General features: G+C 43.0%; 1 protein-coding gene across 1 annotated transcript in view; it reads left to right on the top strand.

The window, feature by feature from the left end:
• The window catches only part of LOC138165397 (nuclear autoantigenic sperm protein-like), a 131,932-nt gene that overhangs the window by 26,407 nt on the left and 99,525 nt on the right, over positions 1-6,000 (top strand). The gene's annotated exons all lie outside the window — the stretch shown is intronic.

The raw sequence follows: 6,000 nt of genomic DNA, 5'->3' as shown, positions 1-6,000 counted from the left end.
GTCACCAGCTCCTCCCAGTTCAGGACTTTCTTTTCACATCAACAAGTCCATCCCACAGGTGGGATTAACAAGCTCTGGGTTTTAACACAATCAATTTGAAAACCAAGCCCAATACAGGGGAATCTCCACATTCCATTACTATCACACATGCTCAGATCTGAGCTTTAGGATTATCCCTTTGGCAACTGAATGAAGGGTCATTTACATGACATCAAAGATTCCCATCAAAGTGAATGATTTGGGACATGAATGAAAAATAAGTCATTTCTCACACAACAGAATCTATCATATATTAGATTGTATCTCCCCTGCATTTAGCATAGATAGCCTAGTATGTCACTCTCCCGACTCCCTCCAAAGACTTTAGATGACACAGTGCATATGAAATCCTTGGTTCATGATTCCAGGCACTTGAAGGCACAGGGTACTTACCTTGGAGTTATAGGTAGTAGTTGAATCCTATCTCTACTGGCTACTTCCTTTGTGACTCTGTGCAAGGCCCTTTCTTTCTGGACTTCAATAAAATGAAAGAATGACCTCTGAGTTTTCCCCCTATTTGCAAAATGGACATAGTGATGCCAGTACCACAACCCTCATAGGCGTGTTCAAGAGAAAAGTGCTCTGGGGAAACTTTAAGAGCAATCCAACTATGAAGATGAGTCAAAGTCCACTGCATCCTCTCCCACTGCTCCCCTCTAGGTAGAATGGGACCCTCAACTCCTTCCCCAAAAGTCCCTTTCACCTTCCAGTCTTCACGCCTCTCTCCATGCTCCGTGCTCCAACTCTTTTGCAGAGTTCTCTCTCTCATGCCCACCCTTTGAAATCTTGTGGATCCTATCCCCCAGCATACTTCTGGGACTATCAGGTAACCATAGAGGGGAGACACTATACATCTAATCCAGCCTACAGCACCCAGGGTCCTGGACTGGGAATTTTTTTAAATGTCAAACAAACCAACCCACACCTGGGCTCAAACCCTATTTCTATGGACTCCAAGCCAAAAAGCCTGGGTTCAAGTCCTTCTCACCCAAATTGGCCTTGTGAGTCCCATTACCTCAGGGTACCCCCTAGGCACACCTTTGAAGACTATAAATTGCACAACAGATGCCAATCTGAACTGATAGAGGTTTTTCCTCACTGGTATTTCTCTCCTCAAACTACTAAATTCCCAGGACTAAGCTCAAAACAACAAACCAAGCCAACCCCTCCTGTGCCATTCGCTATCTGATCATAGGCAAATCTCTTCCCCTCTGAACTTCCCATTCTCCATCTGAAAAACAAGGGAGTTTCACTACTTAGCTGGTATAACTAAGCCTCTTAGGACTTAACCAGGCTGATCTGTCCCAGGGACTGTAATCCAAATGAAACAGGGATGCCCTGGGGATGGTGAGGTCTTCCTCATGCTCCCTTTTGTAGGTGACTTTGTGTTTCCTACAACAAGCTCAGAGAACCCTGCAGAACCTCCCAGATGAAATCCATAAACCCTTAAAAAGAATTCAACTTGTCCATCCATAAAGGAAAAAGCAAATGGATAAAGAATATCTGTTGTCTAGACTCTGATATGCAGCTGGATGAAAAATAGGCCACTGAAATAATCTACCGGTACCATGCATCTGGGACAATTATTGCTAGTGGACAATGGAATTGAGCCCAGAATTGAACAGGAGGAGGAAAGCAAGCTGGATTATACTCAGGATCCAAATGGTTCAGTCAGTTCCATGGAGAGCCTGGAGTTAGGAAGACACAAGTTCAAATCTACCCTCAGATACATGCTTTATGTATGACCCTGGGGGCTTCACTTAACTCTGCCTGCCTAGTTCCCTCATCTATAAAACAGTGATAATAATAGGACCTCTTTGTCATGAGAATTAAATGCGCCAATAGTTGGAAAATACTTGGTCAATCTTAAAGTGTTATACAAATGGTGACTGTTATTATTAATCATTAAATGATCCCTCCCTGAAACAAAGACCCATCTTTTCAATACTGCTATCCTGCTACAGTCACTCTGTGGTTGTGTCTTATAAGGAGGGGGAAGGAAATAAACATTTAGACAGCACCTATGTGCCAGGCACGGTGCTAAGTGGTTTTTTTGTTCTTTTTTTTTTTTTTTACCAATATCATCTCATTGTGATATCTCATGGCATAACAGTCTTTCAATAGTGGAAAGTGAATATCACCAGAGGACAATGAAAAGACCAAGCATATGAATAGCCTGAAACATTCCCAACCAAGGACTACATAGGAGAAGTGCCAGCTGTTACTAGTCTCCTAGGAAGTTACCCCTTCCATGTGGCTATTCTCCATGATACTAATGAGCTACATTTGTGTAAAGGACACAGTGTCTTCCTTGACAGTAACTGGGAGTCATTGAGCACAGCTCTCTGTAGTTGAGGTTCTCAAAGAATCTTGAATGATCATAACCCTGAGTGCATGAAGATTCTTGACCCAACAAAAGCCTTAAGGAATGTCCTTTATTCTTTTAGAGTCAAATGCTTTTTTTAAAATTAACTTATTTTTAATTTCCAACATTCAGTTCCACAAGCTTTTGAGTTCCAGATTTTTCCCCCTCCCTCCCCTCTCTCCTCCCCAAGATAGTATGCAATCTGATATACATTTATATATACATATACACATACATTTACATTTACATAGACACACACACTTACATATACATATGCATTTACATATACACATACATTTACATATACATTTACATCAAACATATTTTCACATCATGTTGTAAAGAAGAATTATAACCAGTGAAATGAACCATGAGAAAGAAGAATCAAAACAAAAAAAGGAAGAGAGCAAATAGTCTGTTTCGATCTGCATCCAGACTCCATAATTGTTTCTCTGGATGTGGATAGAATTTGGGTTTTTTTTGCTTTTTGGAGGGGGGAAGAGAGGGCAATTGGGGTTAAGTGACTTGCCCAAGGTCACACAGCTAGTTTTTGTGTTAAATGTCTGAGGTCAAATTTGAACTCAGGAACTCCTGACTTCCAGGGCCAGTGCTCTACTCACTGTGCCACCTAGCTGCCCCACATGGATAGCATTTTCCATTGTGAACCTTTTGAAGTTGTCTTAGATCATTGCATTGCTAAGAGCCAAGTCTATCAAAGTCATCGTACAATGTGGCTATAAATGTGTACAATGTTCTCCTGGTTCTGCTCGCCTCACTCAGCATCAGTTTATTTAAGTCTTTCCAGGTTTCTCTGGTCTGCCTGCTCATCATTTCTTATAGCACAAGAATATTCCATTACATTCATATACCACAACTTGTTCATCCATTCCCCAATTGATTGGTATCCCCTCAATTTCTAGTCCTTTGCCACCACAAAAAGAGCTGCTATAAATATTTTTGTACCTGGGGGTTCTTTTCCCATTTGTATGATCTCTTTGGGATACAGTCCTAGAAGTGATATTGTAAGGTTAAAGGGTATGTGTATTTTTTTTAATTTTTTGCTTTTTGGAGGGGAAAAGGCAGGGAAATTGGGGTTAAGTGACTTGCCCAAGGTCACACAGCTAGTAAATGTTAAGTGAGTCTGGATTTGAACCCAGATCCTCTTGATTCCAGGGCAGGTACTCTATTCACTGTGCCACCTAGTCACCGGGTATGTGCATTTTTATATCCCTTTGGGCCTAGTTCCAAATTGCTCTCCAAAGTGGTTAGATCAGTTTACAACTCCACCAACAATGCATTAGTGTTCTAATTTTCCCACATATTCTCCAGCCTTTATAATTTTCCTGTTTTGTCATGTTAGCCAATCTGACAGGTGTGATGTGGTACCTAAAAGTTGGCTTGATTTACATTTATCTAATCAATAGTGATTTGGAGCCAAATGCTTTTATTTTTAATCAACACACACAGTAGAGTCATGAACTACACTTTTCAGTCAACTTTGTGATTGTAAAGATAAGGTCTGCTACAATCCTTTAGGGAAACCTGTTCTTTACCTTAAGTTTTCATCAAGGAGACCATATAGAGGCTAAAAAAGCTCATACATTAAGAGGAAGAGTATCCATGAATAAGGAAAGAAGTGTCTGGAAGGAAAGACTGTCCTGTGTCTGACCATCTCTGCAATTCTAGGCATGCCTTAGGAAGAGTATGTCTAGAAATGGAGGCCAAGACATTAAGAGAACTACAAACCATTCTCTGCTGTCTCTAGATCAGATGAAGAACTGGAAGTTAAACTTGAGAAAAGTCCTCAGTTGGTGGTGGGGAGGACCCAGGAGAGATCAAACTGGTCCTGCTTAGGTCCAGAGGTCCCCAGGCATCACCCAGGAAATTCCTTCTATTATGCCTATTGCACACTATCTAAAGGTGGGAGGGGCCTATTGCACACTACCTAAAGGTGGGAGGGACTGTGTGGGACAGGCCAAGGAGCACTGGGTTGGAGTCAGGACATGAGGTTACAGGTCTGCTTCTGCCACTAATTAACCAGGTGACCTTGGGCTAATCACTTCCCAGAAGAGTGGAAGCTACAAGGAGACTGATTGATTCCAGTTTGTGACACAGCATGTTGCAGAGAAAACAGTTTGATATCAAAATTTGATATCAAAAGACCTGGGTTCAAATTTGGAATCAAAAGACTTAGGAGTATCCTAGAGTCAGCTCCCAAAATGGGTCCCAAAGCCATTTACAGCCCAGAAACTGCAAGTGCTACAAATCAAGGGCTTATTATTTTGTTGATTGTCTAGACTTAAGAAAGCAATGGAGAAAATGTTAATGATACAGATTAACTGAAAAGTGTCCCTTGGGTACTTTTTTGTTTGTTTGTTTGTTTGTTTTGGAGAGCTGATTGTTAAACATTTACCAGCATACCTAGTTCAAATTTTAGCTCTGCCTTGTGACATGGCACCCAGCCGAAGAGGAGATGGCCTAGATGACTGGCTCTATTTTAAGGATACTTACTATAAAGGAAGGGAGATTAGGCTGACTGGTGAGATAATGAGCTCTCCATCAGCAGAGATGCCAGACAGCTGCTCCAGGAGGATGTGATTCCTACCTTAGGAAAGGTTGGGTAGGATAATCGGGAGACATCCTCTTCCCTGAAGCCCCAGTACTCAACAGGACCAACCAACCCAGAGTCCTAAACATTGGATTCTGTCTCTATATTGACATAACAAGGCACTTTCCTCTAATAGGTTCCAGATTTAGAGCTAGAAGTGGGGCAGAAAGTCATTTCTGGCGTTTCAACTTTGACCATTTTCCCTGGGCTTTCCCACCCTAAAAAGTGACACCTGTGTTCCGAAAGTGCCTGGCACCTCAGGCCTGACAAGGGCACCAAACAGAGGGGAATATTGCCCCCCCCAGGGCTTCACTCTTGCTGGGAATTGTCCTGCCTTGCTTTGAAGCTGCCCAGTCAGGTTCCTCAGACAAGGCCACAGTGACCCCTAGTGGTGTCTGCCCTCCCAGCCCAGCCAAGGTCTCAAGCCAAGGCTCTGCCCCAGCCTGAATCTCACAAAGAGGGTCTTGAAACCCAGACCCCAGGGCCTTCAGAAAGGAATCTTAACTCTTTGACACTTTCTGGTTGTGAGGCCAAGGGCCTCGGTTTCCTCATCTGTGAAACACCTGTGATAACTGCCAGCAGGAAGTGGCTGGGTTAGCCTGAGAACACAAATCACACTCCATTGTACAAATGAGATCTGTCCTTGGTTTCATTTCAGTATGTCTTCAGGTATGTTGCTGGGCCATCTCTCCTCCTCTCTCCTGCCCTTTTCAGACAAAGTTCGGCCATCCATCAAGAGACAGAGTGGGAGGGTCCCTGCTTCCTCAATATCAGTGCTCTCCTCTGGTTAGGTTATTGGCCAGTGAGTGACCCTGAGCACCTGGGTTTGGGTGGAGACACACTGGCTGCTGTCACAGGATTGCTCACTCCTGTGAATTCCTGGACAAAGTGACTGCTTCTTACACTATAGCTCCTTCTTTCCTTGGTCTTTCAGCTTGGTGATGGGTAATGGGGTGGCAGTTCCACCCCAACTCCTTTCCTCTCTTTA

Source organism: Petaurus breviceps, unplaced genomic scaffold, assembly GCF_028583685.1.
Source record: "Petaurus breviceps papuanus isolate PSGF00001 unplaced genomic scaffold, PetGlider_PUasm1.0 208, whole genome shotgun sequence".
NCBI classification, from domain to species: domain Eukaryota; kingdom Metazoa; phylum Chordata; class Mammalia; order Diprotodontia; family Petauridae; genus Petaurus; species Petaurus breviceps.
This window is presented reverse-complemented; position numbering and strand designations above follow the sequence as displayed.